Source organism: Bos taurus, chromosome 7 (genome assembly GCF_002263795.3).
Source record: "Bos taurus isolate L1 Dominette 01449 registration number 42190680 breed Hereford chromosome 7, ARS-UCD2.0, whole genome shotgun sequence".
Taxonomy (NCBI): Eukaryota; Metazoa; Chordata; class Mammalia; order Artiodactyla; family Bovidae; genus Bos; species Bos taurus.
The window spans coordinates 38940742-38950964 of NC_037334.1; the positions used below are offsets into that span (position 1 = coordinate 38940742).

The 10223-nt window shown below is 54.1% G+C and overlaps 1 long non-coding RNA gene across 1 annotated transcript; it reads right to left on the reverse strand.

Moving 5' to 3' along the window:
• Positions 1-6: 6 nt before the first annotated feature.
• Positions 7-2190, reverse strand: LOC112447400 (uncharacterized). Its single transcript, XR_003035580.2, has 4 exons — positions 2002-2190; positions 1085-1215; positions 797-875; positions 7-501 (listed from the first exon to the last, which is right to left on the reverse strand). It is a non-coding gene; the product is annotated as an uncharacterized lncRNA (long non-coding RNA).
• Positions 2191-10223: the final 8033 nt, after the last annotated feature.

Consider the following 10223-nt stretch of genomic DNA (forward strand, 5'->3'; position numbering starts at 1 on the left):
TGGGGCTGGTGGAGGCTGCCCTTCCACCAAGGCCTAAGGGCCTCAGGACTGATCTTGGGGTAACCTCTCCAAACTCTGGTGGCCTTTGGGCCCCACGAGTTTCCTCAATGGGATGAGGCCTGAGGGGAAGAAGCCTTGGGTCTCCACTAGGGTATGGGTCTGACTGCCTGTGCTGAAGAGGCAGGCTCAGCTGGCAGTATCCTCCAAGACCAAGGCAGCCTGGCCACCAGTTGTGGGTTTGGAGCCGCCTGTGGAGTAGGGTGGGAGCTCCTGTTGGGAACACCTGCTCAGTCTTGTCTGGACACCTCCATGATTTGCCCAGGGCCGTACACATGTATTAGAGCCATTTCTCTGCTCTGCTTCTGAACCAGGAAATGTGGCTGGGCAGAAACGCACACTGGTGATGCTGCAAGTTAGGTCATGGCAGAGGCAGATGCAGACCAGCCATGTGGGCATCAGAATTCTCTGAAGGTAGCAGTTGAGCTGGGCCTAGAAGGAGACCTGCACAGAGACAAGAGTGACACCCTATTGACCACAAGTCTGTCCCAGACTACACAAACCTGTTCCTGTAACCTCCCAATAACTCCAGCCCCTGCTATAACCACCTATAAAGGTTTGTTCCTGGCCTTTGGGCCAGGTACCCAGTGCCACAGAGGCCACATGAGCTTTGCAGTTGGACAGCTCTGGGTTCAAGGCCTGCACAGGGTAGATAGGTATTAGTGTACAGAGGCCTCAGCCCAGCTCTGGGCAGGTGTGTGAGGGTGAGTGAATGCCAGGTAGATGGGTAGGTCCATACCTCCTGATGGTGCTAGTGGTAAGGAATCTGCCTGCCAATGCGGGAGATGCTGGTTTGATTCCTGGGTCAGGAAGATCCCCTGGAGAAGAGAATGGCAACCCACTCCAGTATTCTTGCCTGGGAAATCCCATGGACAGAGGAGCCTGGAGCGCTATGGTCCAAGGGGTTGCAGAGAGTCAGACACGTCTGAGCATGCATGCATGCAAACCTCCCACCAGACTCCCCTTAGGCTAGGTAGGCACCCAGGGAACTTCTTGGCAAGGGTTCAACCCACTTTAAAGTTCTTACCACAGTGGATCCTTGGCAGAGGAAAGTTCCAGAATTCACTTACTAACAAGTCTTCCCCAAGTTCATGTCCCCATCCAGCTCTGTTGGAAACCCAGATGGAGATGAGGCCCCCTGCTAGCTTGGAACTCAGTCTGGTAGGCAAGCAGATGGGGGAACAGTGGGACTCAGTGTGATCAGCACTGTAGCAGAGATGATTCTAGAACTGCTGGGGCTAGGGCTGAGACTGAGGGCCAACACAAAGCAAGGGAGGAGGCCCCTTGTCACAGAGTTGTCCAGTTAGGACCCTCCAGGATACAGAATCATGTTCCCGGAAAAGGAGTCAGATGGGTGATCTGGAGCCTCTAGTGGGGCAACGGCTGGAGCCAAGTTCAAGGAGACTGCCATGCTGGGTTTTGAAAGCTGTGCTAGGATGTGGGGTCTCATCTGGAAGGTGGGGGAGGTCCTGAAGGATTTTAGGTGGTGGTGTTAGAGTGTCTGCCTAACATGTATAAAAGCACCCCATGTTTCCTTTGGGCAAACTCCTTAGTCTTCATGGTTCAGATGGGACTGGGCTGGCACTTGCTGTATACACATACACTTAGAGCATGTGACCCAGGGGGCACTGTCAGGGATCTTTGGTTGCAAGTGACAGCTGTCCTATAGCTAACTTAGAATGTGTTAAAATGATATGCAGGAGCTGAGAGAACCAGGACTTAGGCAGCTCATCAGGTAGCACAACCCCCAGAAGCAAGATGTTACAGCCATGTTTATGTCTGCACTACTGAGCTTCAAGGAGTCCAAATGGCCAGGCTGGGAATCTGCCCACTGTACATCACGGGCACCTGATGGGGGTGTGGTGAGTCCCACAGTGAAATAAGGGTGCCCAAAGAAAAGGGAATGGATACTGGGTGACCGAACACATATCCCTTCGCCCGTACCTGGATTGGTTCACCTCTGTACACTTGGCCAAAACATATCCAAAAGGAGCCTGGGGGATTGCCTGAACTACTGACGGACAGCCGGTGTTCTCAGTTCCTCTAGGGATGGATGGCTTGTGTCTAGAGCTGTGGGGTCAACCTCACCACCACATGGAGGCAGATTTACCTGAAAATGATGCAAGCAGAAGAAAGCTGAGTGGAGAGAACAGATAAATGCCTCATTGCATTGCTAGAACACCCGGAACCAATTGGGACCATAGCTTAAAATCCCCTGGACATTCCAGTTACAGGGAAAGTTACATTACACAAATAGGTCTTGAGGCTATTTGTTTTGAGGTTTTGTCACTTGCAACCCAAAATGTTCTGGCCAACATGAGTAGAGGATGTTTTTTGGAAGACCACCCTAAGTGTGGAGGAGAATTTGGACTGCAAACAAAGAACCCAATTAAGAGGCTGGGGGCCAGTCAGGATCAGACAGCCTAGGCAGTGGAGGCCCTGACTAGAGCTCCCTGAAGATGAACAGAGTCCCTGGAGGCCAGGTATACAGATCTAGCACTAGGTACTCCATGTGCTACTTCTTACTAGACATGTGGTAGTGTGTGCTGGGAACACAGTGCGCAGGGCCCTGAGCTGGGTTGTTGTTCAGTCGCTCAGTCGTGTCTGACTCTGCGACCCCGTGGACTGCAGCACGCCAGGCTTCCTTGTCCTTCATCATCTCCCTGAGTTTGCTGAAACTCATGTCCATTGAGTCAGTGATGCCATCAAGCTCTCGTCCTCTGTTGTCCCCTTGCCCTGCCTTCAATCTTTCCCAGCATCAGGGTCTTTTCCAATGAGTCAGCTCTTCACATCAGGTGGCCAAAGTATTGGAGCTTCAGCTTCAGCATCAATCCTTCCAATGAATATTCAGGCTTGATTCACTGGAAGGACTGATGTGAGTTGGGAGTGGACCATATATTTGTAAGTTAGAGGTTCAGTGGGGTGCCTGCCTGCTCCAACTCCTGCCCAATGCGTGTGGTGCGTGCGGTGCCTGTCAGGATGTGACCGGGGCCAGGACATGTGTGTGCTCTCCGGGTTGAGCTGTGTGTGTGTGTGTGTGTGTGTGAGGGTTCTCCATCTCAGCCGTGTGTGTGTGGCTGTGTGTGTGTCAAGGTTTTCCATCTCAGCTGCTTGTCTCAGCATACTGTGTGTTCGGCGGACGACGGCCTGCACGAAGTCTGCCAGCGTGTGCCAGGTCCGGACAGCCTGTTGCCAGTTGTGTGGCGTGGTGTCAGCATTCCCTGCGCAGGGTGAGCCTGGTGCCCTTCCTGCTGAGTTTCGGATGCGGCAGGTGGGTTTCAGGTCCTCCGCCTTTCGCTCCCGGGACAGCCTCCTCGGCAGCTAGTGACTGGGGGTGGGGGCACTCTGCTGGCTGCCGCGCGCGCGCACGCCGGACTCGGTACGCGCCGTGTACGCGCCCGTGCGCGCGCCCCGCGGCTCCAGCCCAGCGCTCGGAGCCGCCTTCGCTGCTACAGTCAGCTCCCTGGGGCCGCCGCCTCCCCCGGGTCTGGGGCTCTATCCGCGGGGCCCGCGCCGCTCGCCCTGAGCCAGGAGGACGAGCTCAAGGAGGATGCCTGGGCCCGTGAGTACCGCGGCGGCGGGCCGATCGGGTTTGGAGCGCGGGCAAAAGATGGTCCCGGGGCTGAGCCCCTCCTTGCGGGCTGCTCCGCTCCCTGGCCCAGGGTCGCCGCCTCGGACCCCCGCCTCGGCCAGCCCCTCCCCCAGCCCAAAGCGGAGGGAGGGAGGGAGGGAGGGGAGAGGGAGGGCGCCAGTGAGCCGAGGAGTGGGGCGCGAGCCGCCGCCGGTTCGCTTGGAAACGGTTGCCACAGCAACGGGGTTGCTCTCCCCGGCAACGAGGCTGCAGGGCGGCGACGCCCCCTCCCCCACCTCACGAGGGGCCGCATCCCAGGGGCGCAGGGAGAGGAGGACTCTCCCTCTCGCGGTGGCGGGGGGAACTTCGCCCCTCTGGCCTTGTCAGGATGTGCCTGCCTCCACAGCCGTCGAGGGTGGGGGTGGGGGGCGATCGGCCCCGTGGGCACGAGCTGGCTCCCACGTGGCTACAGTCGTTGCAGCAGGGCTCCTGGGGTGGCAGCAAACGTGGGGGCGGCCCAGCCACTGGGCCTGCCATGGGAGGAGGAGGCAAGGGTCCGGGGTCCGTACCCCCGCCACACCAACCCCCCATCCCCTCCCCGATCCCCCCCCCCCACCCTACCGCACCCACAGCCAGCGAAATGGCCTGCCACGAGTTGGGTGCTTCAAAGGCGAAAGTCCCTACCAGGGTAGAGGAAAGATGCTCACCTCCCTCCTCCTCATGGCCAGAGCATGTGCCAAACGGTAGCTTGGGCTCACGGTGGGTCTCTCTGCTCCTCTTCTCAAGCCACATTCTCCAGGGAGGGGTAGGAGCAGCGTGGGCAGGAGCAAAGGACACAGCTGATCCAGGGAAGCTGAAGCCCAGGCCAAATGGGAGCACCCAGCCCATTGTCTGGATCACAAGTGTCCCTTTCTTGTCTGAGCACAAAGCCCAGACTGTGCTGGGTGGCATGCAGGTTGGCCAGCAGGCAGGCCAGCACCACATGGAGATGCCCTGTCCTCCAGGGGAGCTCCTCTGAGGGCAGAATGGCTGCTGAGTCAGAGGAAATGACCTCTGGCTCCCCTCCCAATCTCCCCTCAGTGGGCAGCTTGCTGGGGGAGAGAAAGGGCCCTCCTACCAGCTCTCCCAGGCCTGACTCAGCAGATGCCAGCCCCGACCGCAGGCCTTGGACCCAATATCCCAGTGATCACAACCACCCTGGGGTCTCCTTTCCCATCCCGGGAGGTGTCCTGGGTATCACAGGTGACCATTAGCTAGGCATTTGAGGCAAAGATGCCCTTAGATGGGTGGTGTCCTAAGTCAGGCCTGAATCTCCCACAGGCAGAAGTGCCTTTGGAATTACTCACAGGCTCCTTTCATTCTGTTCCTGCTTTGTCGGAGACCTGTGTTGAGCGCTCTGCATCCATGATCTCCTTAGTCCTTACAACATTGTGCAAGGTAAGTTTATGATCCCCACTTTAAAGATGATGACTCCAAGGCTCAGGGAAGTGAAGTGACTTGTCCAAGGCTGAGCAACCAGTAAGTGGTGGAGCTAGTTTTCCAGTGTTCGTTTCTTTGCTGGTATGGCCCCTCTCTGCTGTGGTATTGCTTCATACATCTCTTGTGACCCAGGCAGAAAAGAACTGTAGAGCCTTCTAGAAGGGCTTTCTTAACCTTCTTTCACATTCCTCCAATGAGGATATTCCCTATGTTTTAGGTCTTGGTACCCCTTTCCTTTTTCTGGCAATAGCAGCCAATAACTGCCAGGCTCCTCCAGATGCTCTATAGGACCAGCTACTGCCGGGCTGCCTCCTTCCCTCCCTCTCTCTATTAGAAGTTGAGCAGTGAGGGCTACCTCAGTCCCCTGGAAATCCCTGAGGCTCCATTCCTTGGTTTGTGGGCTCTGCGGCCTGGTCAGCTTGTAAAACCTTGGTGGTAGCAGAAGGAATTTAGCAATAACAGGCCCATGCACTGCTGGCCCCTGTGGGTGCTCAGTCTAGCTCAGGAGTTGGAAACCCAAATGGCTCCAGGGCCCAGGTGGACTAGGGCACTAATCAGCTGCAGTCTACGTCACCATGTGAGAATGTGGATTTGGTATGACCAAGTTGTCCAATTTTCAAGGTGAACCAGAAATCCAGACATTTATGTAAAAGTCTCCTGGTTTTTAAATGTTGATAACTAATCATAATATTTTTCAAAAAAATGATTATGGGTCAACAAACCATGTCCATGAACAGTGTCCAGCCTAAGTCACAAGGCTGAGACCTCTGACGCATGGGAAGGTGATGGCAGTTTTTGCTGGACTACCTCCAGGCTTGTGTACATGTGGCACCATGGCCAGTTAACACATTTGAACCTCTTAAGGCTGCAAGGTGCTGGCAGTTTCGTTTATCAAGTGTAGCTGTGTATGCTGGTCTTGAAGTATTTTCACATCCCACATCAATTCTGCTCCTCCCTTGGCACTGCCAGGCTGGTCTCATCATTTCTGTCTTATAGGTGAAGAAAATTCAGTTCAGGCATGGGAATAGCTGGGATGGGTTTACACAGCTGGGTAGAAGGAGGATTTGAACCCAGGGCTCCCTGCTCAGTGCTCTGTGTGTTCACCAGGTAGCCCCTCAAAGGAGGGTATAATCCCCTCTGCTTTCCCTCTACTCCCCTACTCCGAGCTGTAGCCACGTCCCTTGGAGGGGCAGATCTGAGAAGACACCAACCCACTAGGGCTCCCATCTCTTGTCCCATTTGCAGTTTCCCAAGCCCCGGGTTCCTGGCCTGGTGCCGAGGTTGGATCACAGAGACGCTGCCTGCAGGTGAAGGTGTCAAGCCAGTACCTTGGCCTCGCTGGGAATAAGGTTCTGGCCAGCTCCATGCCTGGCCAATGGTGGCAGCTGGGACAGTTCCTGTCACTTCTTTCTGGTTTCAGTTCATTTGTCTTGGTGTGAAAGGAGTGTAAAAATGTCACCAGTGCTTCCCTAAAATGACCTTCCTGCCAGGTTCTACAGTTCCCTGGATTTCATAAGCCCATAGGCTACGTGGGCCTGAAGTGGCCCCAGCTTCCTGCCTGTAGAGTGGGGATGACAGCAACTCCCTCCTGCCTTGGAGAAGGAAATGGCAACCGACTCCAGTATTCTTGCCTGGAAAATCCCATGGACAGAGGAGCCTGGCGGGCTACAGTCCATGGGGTCGGTCACACAGAGTCAGACAGGACTGAAGCGACTTAGCATGCACACATGCTACCTTTACTTCCCAAGGTGGTACAGTGGTAAAGAATCTGCCTGCCAATGCAGGAGACTCGGATTTGATCCCTGGGCCAGGAAAGATCCCCTGGAGTGGGAAATGGCAACCCACTTTAGTATTCTTGCCAGGAAAATTCTATGGACAGAGGAAAGTTCAATGGACAGAGGCTGCAGTCCATGGAGTTGGAAAGAGTCAGACACGAATGAGTGAGCACCCTCCTGCCTGAGGCAATGAATATAAAGAGGTTAGCAGGGGACTTGGCATATGCAGGGAGGGCATGCAGGACAGGTGAGTGGTCACCTTTCCTACCCCACCCTCATTCTATGCACCACACTCTCCTCCCTCTCTCCTCTGTCCCCTGGCCTGAATTCCTATTCCTTCACAGGACTAGCAGCTCTGGCCTCATGTCCAGGGCTTCCCCTTGTGACCCAGAGCCCCTTGCCTCTTTCTACCTCAGAGCCCTTGGTACACATCTTAATCTCCACATAGACTTTTCCATTTATTCATGTAGATGTATGTATCCTCAGCTTGTTTATAAACCTCCCTGTGAGGGCTGAGAGCTGGTGATAGCTTGGTTATCAGTGATGTTTTGGTGAATGGGCAGCATGTCCCAGGAATGAACTGGATGCAGACCTAGCTCTTGAGATGTTCCTTGTCAGACAGGTAAAAGACCAAACAGGTAACTGAACACCTCCAGTTACTCCTTCAACAAGTGGTTTTTGAGCTACCATATGCCAGATGATGAAGACAGATGTAGCCCTTGTGATGCACGCAGGCGACTACAGAACATTGTGATCAGTATCGCTGGGCTTCTCAGCCATCCCTGGGGCGTGAGGGAGCTGGACGCTGACACGTCCAGGGTGGTGACAGGTGAGACCAAGAGGCTGAGGAGCAAGAGCTGGGGCGAGAGCAGTGCGGCCGTGTTGCAGCTGGGTTCATAGAAGGCCTGGGGGAAACAGGCAGTGTGGAGAACGGCAGGCCAAGCAGGAGCACCGTGTGCAGAGAAACTGGTGGCGATGGTAATGGAAGCCCAGGTGAGAGAGAACAGTGGCTTGGCCAAGCCAGCAGTGACAGGGGGACAAAAGGAGGTGGACAGATGAAGACACACAACAGTGAGGGTTAAAAACAACAGGATTTGGCAGATGGTGTAAATGGAGGGCTCTTTGTGGAGATAAAAGAGCCAGCAGCAGATCTTTGGGGTCTAAGGTTAGGGTGCTGGAATTCTTTATGCAGAGGAACAGTGTGGGAGGTATGCACAGCAGTGTACCAGGCCCCAGAGACCATTAATCTGTCTGAGCAAAGTGTTCTCATCTGTCAAATGGGCAGAATGCTCCCCTAGTTTATAAGGTAACTGAGAGAAAACTCTGCAGCATCCAGCCCTGGGGCGCACACCTCTGTACCCTCAGCTCTGAAGCTGTGGGCAGCAGTGCTCATGTTTTGGGGTGTCTCTAAGCCCTTTGCCTGGATTAGCCCACTCTTCTCCACTGATGAGGAAACTGACACAACGTGGCACTCCCCCGCCCCCCAGGCTCACTCCCATCCCCCCGCTGTGCTCCCAGTGAGAGTATGGCCTAAGAAAACCCTACAATGCAATATACTCAGAAACTCCACAAAGAAATCAAGATGGAATCCTGAAAAATGTCTAAATAACCCACAAGAAGGTAAGTAAAGAGAATGAGGAGGAAACAAACTGAAAGCAAATCATAAAACAGCAGACTGAAGGATGAGCCTGGCTGAAGGCTCTGCTCCCAGCACACAGTCGGAGTTGGTATTTACTAAGGACCAGGCATGTGTCTGCAGGGGATGGAGAAGGTGAGCTGCTGTGAGCAGCAGGCAGAGGGTCTGCATCTGAAGGGCTTCCGAGACCCACCAGGAGTATGCATGAGGCGTGAAGGGATAAAGGAATAACCCTTTGGAAAGGCTTTGAGAAACTTGGCTTAGGAAAAGCCCTTGGAAAAGTCTGAATGAATCCTTTGACATTTATATAGTGGGCACCTACTGTGAATTAGATGAGATGTTACTGAGCAACTCCCTCTAGACCAGGAGGGAAGCTCAGGCAGGATTCCTGCCGTCTGGGCCTGCTGGACCACCAGGATGAAGCAGCAGCCCCAGAAGCATTTGTCATTGCTCCCCTCCACACTGGGCACTGGAGTCAGTGTGAGGTCAGAGGGCCAACTCGGCTGAGACTGTATGCAGACTTTCTCTCTCAGAACCACGGTGGCCAAGTCTGTAAAATTCAGCGATAGTTCTGTCACTTGGCTGGTATTTAGCTAAATAGAAGTAAAACTACCCTCCAAGGCCTGTCTACTGCATGTCAGGGCTTGTTCTATGCCTCTTCTATGATCTTACATGATCATATGTGATGATCACGTCTTACATGATCTTCAGCACCACTTCTCGCTGGGGGTCATATCCATTTGATAGACTAGAGAGGCGACAGTGGCACCTAGCGGATCTTGGGTTTGGCCTGTCTGTGCCTCTAATGCCAACGAGCTGAACTAGACCCCTCAGGGCAGTCCCTGTCCTTTGTTCCTTATTAACCCTAGAGCTGCCATTCCACCTCTCTTTCACCCTGTAGCCTTTTCCCACTCTTGAACAGAGGGCTGGTCAGCAGAACTACCAAGTTTTGGTGAGAAGGTACAGAAAGGTGCATTTTGACTATAGGCTGGCCAGTGTGGCCAGTGTCCCCCCACAGGTACCAAATCTCCTGTACTGAGTGTTCACACATACTTATTTACGTCTCACTCATCATTTAGGAGAGAGTTTTCAACACAGACTTTGGATTCAGAGTCAGGCTAAATCCTAGCTCTTCCCCTTATTAGCTGTGTGACCTCGGGCAAGTCATTTCCTTTTCTAAGCCTGTCTCATCCATCAGATGGGCATGACCCCCACAGTAGGAAGGTGGTATTGATTACATAAGATTATTCTGCATGGAAGGAGTCTAAAACGAGGCTTCACACAGCAGACAGTCCTTGGCATGTATTTCTAATTCAGCTAAACTCCATCACCTCCAGCCCCAGAAGTGCTTCTGTGACCCAGAGCTGTTCCTGCCCTGCAAGCCAAGGAGGTACCTAGTTAGTGCCAGCTTCATCAGAGCACTCCTGAAAATTCCTGTGGGCTCAGGAAAAGGAGAACAGATTTAATTAACCCCAATGACTGGCAGCATCGTGTTTTTATCTGGGCTGCGTCGCCATGGCAGCCTCATGGTGGGGTTGTGAAGGGGGCGGGTGAAGCTATTGTTCCTGCCGTTATCTGTTCTGAAATGGAGGCCCAGGAGAAAGGGACTGGCACGGGCACTAAGGGGCACATGGCACAAAGCAGCCAGGGAGTCAGACAGGAGCCATCTGGGGAGAAGGGTGGGATATACTGGGCGGCCTGGCTC